Genomic DNA, 11,390 nt, shown 5'->3' with positions numbered 1-11,390 from the left:
TTCTCCATGTGCACGAAATCATTAGTTTCGCAAAGCGGATCTGTGCGTAAGCCGAACACAGCTCACCGTAGGTACATAAACTAAGTGCGTACGTAAGTATTTACATATGTATGTATATATATCGCTTGATCTTATAATAACGTACGTCACCACCGACCGCAGTGCGCATGAAAAGCCGAGAGCCGGCAATAAGCAGGCTGATTTTAATTCCCTCGGCCAACCCTCTGTCCCAATTCCATGAATACACTTAACCGAAGCCTTGTACGCTTTAACAAGAGCTCATAGTCACTACGATCGAAGGCGGGAGCGCCAAAAAGCCACTGGTCGAACAACCTTTATGTATCTATTTGTATATTTGTGTGCGTGTGTGTCTGTGAGTTTCTTTCTCTCTCTCTCTCTCTCTTTTTCTCTTCCTCTCTTTCTTTTCTTGTATCTCTATCTCTCTCTCTCTCTATCTTTTTATCCCTCTTTTATTGAAAAAGAAAAAAGAGACATTCTTGAGCCGTCCAATGCCATTTGGCACTATGTTCCTAATATTTATGCGAGTGGAAAGATGCGAAAAGGCATTTTTTCTTTAGCAAGTTATTCGCAAAAGATCGACCACCGTCTCTTTTGGTGGAAAAGCGCGAACAAGCTAGTCATTTTATTACCAACTCGCTCTTTCTTCCTTTTTTCTTTTTTTCTTTCTTTCTTTCTTTCTTTCTTCCTTTCTTTTTTCTTTCTCTTTTCTTTCTCTCGACGGTAGCGATGATTTACTTCGGAAAGGCACACCTGCGCATTTACGTCATCGGTCTTTGGACTTAATTATCCGAAAGATAATTGATATCGTTAAAAGGCTGATGTTCCCTGGCATTTTTCTACTATGATCGTCTTATAATCATAAAAATCGTTGATTCAAGATAACGATCGATCTCTTCCAATTTAGGAATCTTATCTATTTACTTACTTACTTGGATAAATCTTTTCAAGCATCTTCTATTTATCTTTCTGATTGGTATGCTTGGATCAGTCACATGGAAAGTGATTACGTATGCGTGTCATGTCGGCAAGATTCGTCGACGGCTATCGAGCGACGTTCCACGTTCAAGGCCGATCGTCATTTTCTCTCTCTCTCTCTTTCTATATATACATACATACATATATATATATATATATATATATATATATATATATATATGTATATATATATGTACATGTATATACATATATATACATACATACATATATATATATATATGTATATATATATGTACATGTATATACATATATGTATATATATGTATATATGTATGTATATATATATGTACATGTATATACATATATGTATATATATGTATATATGTATGTATGTATGTCTTTCATCCTCGAGGCATACGTAACATCATCACTTTTCTATACGAAGGACATAAATCGAGACGAACGTCTGTTTTATGATCTTGATGATTTATTATTCGAAACGGTTCGTCGGTGGGCATAGCCAACGAGAAGATACTGGAAGTTAATTGCTTGAGGAATAATTAATATCGTTGGGTGCCACATTAACCGCGAACTTCGAAACACCGTCCGAGCATCGTCCTGCTTGCTTTTTTTTCGCTTCTGCGGTGAGAAACCAGCTAAAAGCGAAAAATTGTAGATTGTTTTTTGAAAAACACAGGAACATTTTCTTTCTCGACCTGGACCGAACGCTAAACGAAAGTAACTGCTGATGCGAAAACCTTTGTGTGCTTCGAGTAGGTAAACGATGAAGCAGAAAAGAAAAAGAAAAAAAAAGAAAGAGAGGGGGAGGAAAAAAAAGAAGAGGGGAAAAAACTTGAACTTAGCCTGAAGTCACAAAGTGCCTTGAATCATTTACCACGTGCCTGCTCGTTTCTTTTCCACATCCAGACTCTCTTACTGCACCATGGCTTACTACTACCAACCCATCCAACCCCACTTCCCACCCCCTGTTCAACCTTCCTGCTCAGTCCATTTAATCTCTTCTTCGGAGTCGAGCGATCGTCGACGAACTTAAAGTTTTCTTCTCGAAACTTTCCTCGATTTCGATTCAAACCGAATTCAGCCAGACGATCGCGGTGACTGCCAGATTCGCCGAATCCTATAAGATCGAGATTTAAAAGCGTCTGATTTAAGAAACACCATCGTCAGTTATATAACTTTACTGTTAAGGATTCTTAACAATTTCGTGAAGGAATCTTTTGTAGTTTAATGCTCCATAGATATCGCATTTTATGTTATAATATTTGATTTATAAATCACAAATTAGTTATCTCGCGTAATTAGCTAATCATCTTTGACGTGTCGCGTCCCATCTCGACCCTTCTCGCAACTGTATAGAATCGATGATTAATCAATCGAAATATTCCCGAATATAATTATCGAGTATGTGTATGAGACTGATACGTAGATTAATTCATCAAAAGAGAGAGAAATAGTTATAATCAATGTTCTTCTATGATCATCATATTTACAATAGTAGCTGCACACACATACACATACATACACACACACAAATTTTATATTCTTAATTATTTTTATATATAATCTTCAAGTAAAGTCAAGACAAAGGGAAACTCACGAGGAAATCAAACGGCAAAGGGTAATGCGAAACTTTAATTTTTTTCTCTTTCTTTTCCTCCTTTCGTTCTCCAGCGAGTTATACTTTCGCTTCTTCCTCTTCCAGGAAGCTCGAGTTTCCGCAGGGTATTATTCCGTGGCATCCTCGTCCATTATACTAATGAAGGAAAAAGTGTTAATGCGACAGAAGGAGAACATTGTATAAAATGCAATGCCACCACAGGCAACGATAATTGTGGGGAGAGGCAAGAAAGCAAAGTGGTGCTCGCCCTTAACGCACTTCTCGAAGAAACAAGCGAGACTAGACTTGGAGAAATATATCAGAAGAAATTTCTTGATATTACGTTAAACATTATCCTTATAACTTTCTACCAATTTCATTTTTAAGTGTCTAGTTCCTTGGGACTTTCGAACTGAAATCCGTGACGATCGACGCACTTCCTAATAAAAAATTTCAAAAGTTTTCTAATTTAGAGTGAACAAATACGATGACATAGTAGTAATAATATAAAAATGCTAGAATATTACGAAATACTCGTTATAAAGAGCATCCTATATATATATATTGATGATGTAAGAATATATATACATATATCATAATTTTTAATTCATATTTTTCATAACATTTAAAAAAGAAAGAATTTCGATTGAAATTTCTTTTTTCTGAAAGAGATGTGACTCTTCGACCTATCCAGATCCAATCAAATGACGTACGAGTTTCGTACTTCCTACTGATGTAGCAAGAGCACCCTTTGCTGATCACCCTCTCTCTCTCTCTCTCTCTCTCTCTCTTTCTCTCTCTCTCCCTTCCCTTTCTCTCTTTTCCATCTACCCTCGAGTTACGTAGCTGCCGGGTGCTCATTCATTTAATTTCAGTCATTGCCGGCAGGCACACCCCTGTCGTGCGACCGACAAAAAATAATTAGTGAAGCCTTACACCCCGGCGCCACCCTGCTCCGTCGGCCGTTCTCGCTTTCCCTCCGAAGACGGTAACATCGAACACGACGACGACGACGACGACGACGACTGAACGACTCGACGCCCCTTTCAGTCCCACGGGTACCCACATACCTTGCGCTCGAATTCTCTCCCCTTCGTCCCTCAACCTCTTCCAACAGCTCAGCCACGTTTCCCTGCCAACCCAACGAAGCGACCAACCACCCACAACCCCCGTAGCAGCCCTTTCTGAGCAGCAGCGCTGCTAAACTCCGAGGCAACAGCAGCAACGGTAACAGCATTGGTGGTAGTTCTAGTGGTGATGGTGGTGGTGGTGGTGGTAGTAGTAGTGGTGGTAGTAGTAGTACAGTAGCAATAGTAGCAGCAACAGCAGCAACAGCAGCAGCTATGGTGGCAGCTACCTCCAAAACCCTAGCTCAGTCAGCCATCCGGTCCCTTCTTCCCTTCGGCAAGAGCCGCCCCGACGTTGCCTCAGGCGGGATGATTCAGGCGCCAGTAGGGCGCACCCACCTTTGGTAAGGGGTGGTAGAGGGCTGCTACTAGTGATGCGGGAGAGGGAGAGAGGGGGGAGAAACGGAGTGTGGAGGAGAGAAGCGGAGGGTTTCACTGCTACTGCTGCTACTGCTGCCGGCGTTGGTGTGGTGGTGGGTGTTAGGAGAGGGTGGTAGAGACTCTGGGATGGGGATAGAACGTAGTACTATGTCGGTGACTGCGGTAGAGCGGCGAGACGAGGTGGAAGTGGTCGAGAGAGTGAGAGAGAGAGAGAGAGAGAGAGAGAAGCAGGGAGAGAGGGAGGGAATGGGGAGCTTTGTCAGAAGGTGGATGGCATGGAGTGTGGGGAAGGGTGATGGGCTGGCAGGAGGGAAAGATACGCGCACGGAGGGTGGTTTTCCTCGGCTGAGATATAGGTACCACCGTCGACGCCGCGCGAGCGGTCCTGTGTTATATCCTCGGCTAAGTAATACAAGGAAAAGTGCTACGAAAAGTTCGTCTCTCTCTCTCTCTCTCTCTCTCTCTCTCTCTCTATTTTCTCTTTTCTCTCTCTCTCTCTCTATTTTCTCTTTTCTCTCTTTCTCTCTCTCTCTCTCTCTATTTTCTCTTTTTTCTCTCTCTTTTCTCTCTCTTTCCCGTGCTTACTCTTACTCTTTTGCTTTCTTTTAGACTCTCTCGCTCTCTCTTCTCTTTGTTCTTCCTTTTCACCTCTTTACCACACACACACGTGCACACAGTCTGTCTCCTTCTTTTCTATCTCTGTCTATCTTTCTCTCTTTTTCTTTCTCACTCACCTATTTCCTCGTCATTCTCTCTTCCTGCGCTTCACGGTAGCATAACACCAGCGCAGGTGCACGTCACGATGCATTCCCAAGAGGAACCTAGCGCGTGGGTAGGTAGATAGGTATATGCCTTGGCCTTGTTGCGCCATCGAGAGGAGCGCGAAAAGCAGGAAGGAAACTGTGAATAAAGCGGATGGATTGAACAAAACGAGTAATTACGTGATAGACGTTCCTCCTGTACTCTCATTCCTCTATCTAGTGAACGAACGTTCCATCAACGAAAGTCGATCCAATTGGTGAAACGCGTTTGCCTAAAATTGGAACGACAAAACGACGCCGATTTTTCTGAAGCTTTTGTTTTTTTTATTTTCTTTTTCTTTTTCTTTCCCCACTCGATTTTGATTTTTTGAATTTTTCATTTTCAAGAGAAAGAAAAAATGATGCTTTTTCTTTTTCTCTCTTAATGAGATCGATCGTCATGGAATTAACCTACCGATTAATTACTAGATCAGTGTTATAGTACAAAGAGGCAAGTAATTACCAAACGAAAGCGCAATTAGTAGCCATAAACGTAATTAGTAATTAAACCGCCTATGGCTTTCGAATCGCGTGAGCGACAAGTATATCGTGGAATATGGAATCGTTTAGCAATTACCGACGTAATTGGTAATTAATCGTGTGCGTTGTTACGTAATTTTACAATATCGCGGGTTCATCTTATATTACTACCGATGTAATCGCCTATATTTATAATCCATGACAATTGTTTGATAAATCGATTTTTTCCATTTTTGTTTTCTTTTCAAAAAAATTTAATATCATGTAAATGTCAATTCGATATAATAAATATGTACATGTCTAAGTTTGTATAAATATATATGTACTTTGAGAAGACCAACAAGATGAAATATTATTTTAATTTTATTATATTAACGTTATATAGATTGCGCGTTTTAGCATATTTAAAGAAAACGAATAAACGTCTGAATAACTCATTCATAACTTCAGCATTTCTTATATCGTAACTTATTCATTTAAACCATTAATTATAATGCTTAATAATGCTATATATATATATATATATATATATATATATATATATATATATATATATATATAGCATTATTGAGGATATGCTCGAAAGACATTAATGAGTTTTCCGTAATCAAACTTCTAGTTCTTTCCTGATGGTGATCGAAATGTGACGATAAATTTGGCACCATGAGTGAGAAGGAGAAAGTTCAAATAAAAAGACACAAAGAGAGAAAAAGAGAGAGAAAATGAAAGAAAAAAGGAAAAGGCTATTAGCAGCTTTATTTTTTACCAACTGAACGTCGATCGTTTCGCAATTAATCTCAGCTCGTATAAGAATAACGAAAGCATGAAACTCGTCGTCGTCGGCGTCATCGTCGTTTCGAAGACGAAGTTTCAAAGAAACCACACCACACGAAAAAGTTCGAAACGAGAGAGAAAAGAGTTTCCGTTTGTCCGAAACGTCTTCGGCACTTCTGGCGAGATCGTTCGGCTCTCTATCTCGGTTAGATCATTTGCAAGACGAACCACTTTCAGGAAAGGTTTTCTTCAAGAAATTAGAAAAAGTGAAAAGTAAAGCCGTCCCTCCCCCGTCCGACCCCTCGATCAAGCCACTCTTCCTACTCCTCTCCTCCTCCTCTTTCTCCTTCTTCTCCTCCTATTCCTCTTTCTCCTTCTCCTCCTCCTCCTTCACCTGCTTTGGCTCTTTTTCATCGTGTCGTTAATATACCGTCGACTAAAGGGAGACTAAGGGTGAAACTACCAAGAGGGCTTCTAGTCGAGATGTATCGTGTAACAATATAAATAGACCTACGGGATTTCTCGTGGCTATAAAAGCCTTAGCGAAGAAAGAATAAAGGTGCCAACGTAAGAACGCCTTCTCGAATTTATTCTCTTTTCAAAGAAAGTTACTACTTCGTACTAAGGATTCTTTTCGTCAAATTCATGTGCCTTTCAATATATTCCTAATTGTAAACACATATAATCTGCGGTTATCTGATTTTAATCGATCCGTATAAATATCTAAATAGTTAACGATCATTATTTCCCTCGTAACATTACGATATTTGTCTAAATATTACAATAATAATGTTTATGCGAATAAATTGAAATAAAATACATGTATATGAACGAAAGGAAATCTAATGATATCTGAAAAATTCATGTTATTTTTTCGATCACTTAAATATAAAGTATTAGTTTTGAAAAGATCGAATTAAAGGAACGATGGAATAATAAACAATCGTTTTATCGTGCCGTTTCATTTAATATCGTATAAAAACAAAGCATGAACTCATTAATTACGAAGGATTTGTTGTCTATAGAAAAATGTAAGTCACAAGATCTTCCGTCAGCCGTCGCTTACGTTTAACTTTTAACGAGAAAAGACAACACTTTCGTTCCTCTTGCTTGGGAGACTTCAGCTTCGGTACCCAAGCCGTTATGAATTTTAAGTGGACGAAATCGCATGAATAGTTTCGAAGACGAAGAACGACCAAGAAAGATATTCGAGCTTGTTTAAAGGAGCATCGTCATCGTCATCGTCATAGTCATCGTCCTTCGAAGAGCGATTAGCACCGGCGACGTTGTTATAAAAACAGAATTAAACGATAACAAAAGCAAGAGAGAAAAAGAGAGAGAGAGACAGAGAGAGAAAAGAGAAAGGATAAAGAGAGGATAGAGAATAGAATTTCCCTTGAAGGAAGAAGAGAGGGTCTGGCAATCCATCCCTTCATTATTCGGGAATTAGTAACCCCATTTCGGCGGGCCTCTTTGTTCTCGCATCACCCGTCCCTTTCTCACCACATTCTGACCCCTTTATCTCGTCGCTCGTGTCTATCTCTTTCGTGATGCATTGTGCGAGAGAACGATAAAAAGGGCTACGATAATAAACTCACCTTGTTTTGATTTTCGAAACATTTCAAACTCTTCTCTTTCGGTTAATTTCCAGAAGGACAATAGAATTAACTCAATAATCGACGACATAATTCATTTTAATTCGAGTTAATCGAATCGCTATTAAAGTTGATCGATTTTAAATATTCGATGTGTCTCCTTTGATGAAAACATTTCACGGTCAATTCAGAATTTTATTAATCGATCAAAGGCCGGTCGAATAGACAGATCGATCTTCTTACATTGGTCAGACCCCTAGGGATTATTTATTTAAATTTAACCAACTCTATTAGGGTGGCTTCGTAGTTTAGTTCAATAGATATATATATATATATATATATATATATATATATATATATATATATAGAGAGAGAGAGAGAGAGAGAGAGAGAGAGAGAGAGAGAAAGGTAGAGAGATAGAGAGTGAAAGAGAGTGAGAGAAGGAGTTATGTGAAGGATGGAGAAGGAGGTAGAAAAGAGGTATATATATACCTATGGCACAGTACGGAGCGAGAGAGAGATAGATAGATAGAGAGAGAGAGAGAGAGAGAGAGTGAGAGAGTGAGAGAGAGAGAGAGAGGAGGCCGACACCTCGGCGCCAAACTCACCCTCCTGAGACTCTGCAGACTCACCTCCATCCCCTACCGTGCACAGCAACCACCCCGCGCGCATAGCATCCCAATGGCAATCCCCGTTTCGCAAACCCGCACTCCATCCTGCTCCAACTCCAACTTCTCTCCACCTCCACCTACTACCATCATCCTCGCCTCTCTACCTCCCACCTCATCCTCCTCTTCTTCCCTCTACCTTCCTCATCCTGCAACCCTCCTACGCTACTAGTCTCGACCATCCAACCACCCACCTACCAACTCCTACGTAGCGAGCGACCCTCGAGCTATCTCCAAAATCATCCCTTACATTCTAGAGCCGGCGTGCTATCCTCCATAGAGCTCCAAGTTGGACGTCGACGAGGGTGAGTGGAATGAAGGAAGTAGAGGAGGAATAGGAGGAGGAGAAGTAAAGGGGGAGAGTGCCGGGTTTGTGCGGCAAAGTAGGAGAACGAAACGAGGGTAGACAAGGTGGGGAAACGACGTAGTGGAAGAGAGTAGACTGAAGAAACGTACAGTGTGTTAGACAGAGTAAGAGAGAGGGAGGGAGAGAGAGAGAAAGAGAGAGAGAAAGAGAAGACTAGGATAGCTAGGTATACTGGATACAACGAGAAAATAAGAGATCCTCCCACACGACCGACGATACGAATTACAATGGGTCGGCACAGGGGTACGGACGAGCTTCTACGTCGGCTTTCTTGTCTGCTCGCATGCTCGACCGGACTAGGCGGGGGTGGCAATAACCGAAACGTTGAAGTTGAAGGAAAGAGAGATCCTTCGGGAGATAAGTCCGAGGTTTGTAGGGTAAGATCGTTGTTTGTCAGAATATTCGCTACTTTCTATATGTACGCTTACATATGTATATATATATATGTATATACATATATATATATATATACACATATCTTTTGATTTATACATAACCCAATAAACTGACAAACACGCGATTTGCAAGTCATTATCGAGTCAAGTTCTTACAAAGGTTTTGAGGAAAATACAAAAATAAGCTTTTTGAAAATTTGTTCGTTTAGCACACCGAGCATGTTTGTCCAGAGCACGATAGATTTTCTTTGCCGACGCGAGAAAATAGGTGCCATTGTTCGTTCCTATTCGTTTCCTCTACGAAAAGCTAATACCAGTCGCCCGTACTTTTTTCCCTTGTTCGAGAGCACCGTGATAGGATGTCGTACTCTTCACCAACCCGTTACCCTCTCCCAAAGAACAATGCACGTCACATACGTCGCGCGAAAACCTCGGACCGGTCACTAATCGTGAAAGGAGAGACTCTAAATCGTCTCTCGAATCGACGAGGTAATATCGTTCCATCATTGATTTGACGATTAGACTATGATCAAACGCACTACAAGAAATCGTAGATTTTTGCGAAAAATATTTGCGAAGAAAAAATTTAACTACGAGGGAATAAAATTTTGTTGGAAGGAAAAAAAGAGAATGCTTGCTTGAATTAAGTTAATATTTTTCTTTCTTCTTTATGGAAATATGTAAACGTAATTATTCCGTATAAATAGATAAAAAAAAAATTCTCTCTTCCTCCCTCTCTCTCTCACTCTCCCTCTCTCTCTCTCTCTCTCTCTCTCTCTCTCTCTCTCTCTCTCTCTCTTTCTCTTTCTCTAGTTTAAAACGAAGTGACACATATATAAATAATTTAAAATGCTATTAAAAATAGTTACATTTATAGCGTCGATAATGACCGATCGATAAAAATGTCTTCAATGTGCTCACATACAAACAGCAGTGACGAAGCTAACCGGCCCATTCATTGAAATCTCCAGAAAGAGGACCAAACAATTCTTAATTCCTTGCAAAGAAATAGATCGTACATAAGGTATATTTTAATCTGAGATTTTGTATTTTATTGTCGAAGGTCAACATAAGTACTTGGATTCTAAAATCTCGAGATGAATGGAAAAGAAAGATGAAAATCAAAAAAAGAAAGAAGAAGAATAAGAAGAACATCGATCGAACCTGATGGAATCCATAACAGAATTCCAAAGTAATGAACAAAGCACGAAGCCGTGTTCTCATTGGTTTCCAAGGTAGGAAGATCGTCGAGAAAGAGGATATAAAGCAAGGTTGTGTGGCTGGTCGGTCCTGTGCTGGGTAAAGCCACGAAATATCCGAAGAAAAACACGTTTCCAGGGGCGAATCGATAGCAACAATACCGCGGTAAAAGCTCAGGGGCCTCCGGCTTGGCGAAGTAGTAGAGGAGTAGAGGAAAGTGCGGAATCCGGGTGCAGTGAAGGGGGTTGAGAAGAAACGAGAGAAAGAGAGAGAGAGAGAGAGAGAGAGAGAGAGAGAGAGAAAGAGAGTATTACTCGAGAAGAGAGTAGAAAGAGGAGGAAGGAGAGAAAGGAAAGGGAGAAAAGGGTGCGAGGGGTTGAGAGAGCTGTGGAACGAGGGAGCCTTATTGGAATCGAGGGTTGGGGGTATGAGTTTTCCTAAGGTCTGAGAGGGAGTCCGGAGGATAGAGAGGAGTATGGGGGAAGAAGAGTAAGAGGAAGAAACGATGGAGATAGGTGGGTGCGAAGGGAAAAGGGGTGCTTGATGGAACGAGGCCGCGCTACAACGTTGGCAACAGCCAGATGGGTAAAGACTGTAGTACGTTGCCACTACCTATGGTGGTGCCACGAAGAAACGATACCGAAGTGGGGGCAGGTGAGTTGCCTCTATCTTCTTCTCTCTTTCTCCCACCCTTTACTACCCTCGCTCTATACTGTATAGTGTCTCTTTCTCTCTCTCTCTCTCTCTCTCTCTCTCTGTCTCTCTCTCTATCTATCTATCTATCTATCTTTCTTGCTCTCTTGCTCTCGCTCTTTCTTTCTCTACCCTCTCTCGATCCTTTCACTTCTCCTTCTCCTTTGTTAAAGGCAACACGATGATTCCGTCCCCTTTGTTCGCGATATTAAAGTACGTCAAGCGCCGAAGCGACTGCGTTCTCTCGCGAGCAGAAGTGTCAATTGCGTTCATTGTTCGCTCATTGAGCCATAGGATCGATCGTTTCGTCTCTTTCTCCATCTTTCTTTCTTTCT

Source organism: Vespa crabro, chromosome 1 (assembly GCF_910589235.1).
Source record: "Vespa crabro chromosome 1, iyVesCrab1.2, whole genome shotgun sequence".
NCBI classification, from domain to species: Eukaryota; Metazoa; Arthropoda; class Insecta; order Hymenoptera; family Vespidae; genus Vespa; species Vespa crabro.
This window is presented reverse-complemented; position numbering follows the sequence as displayed.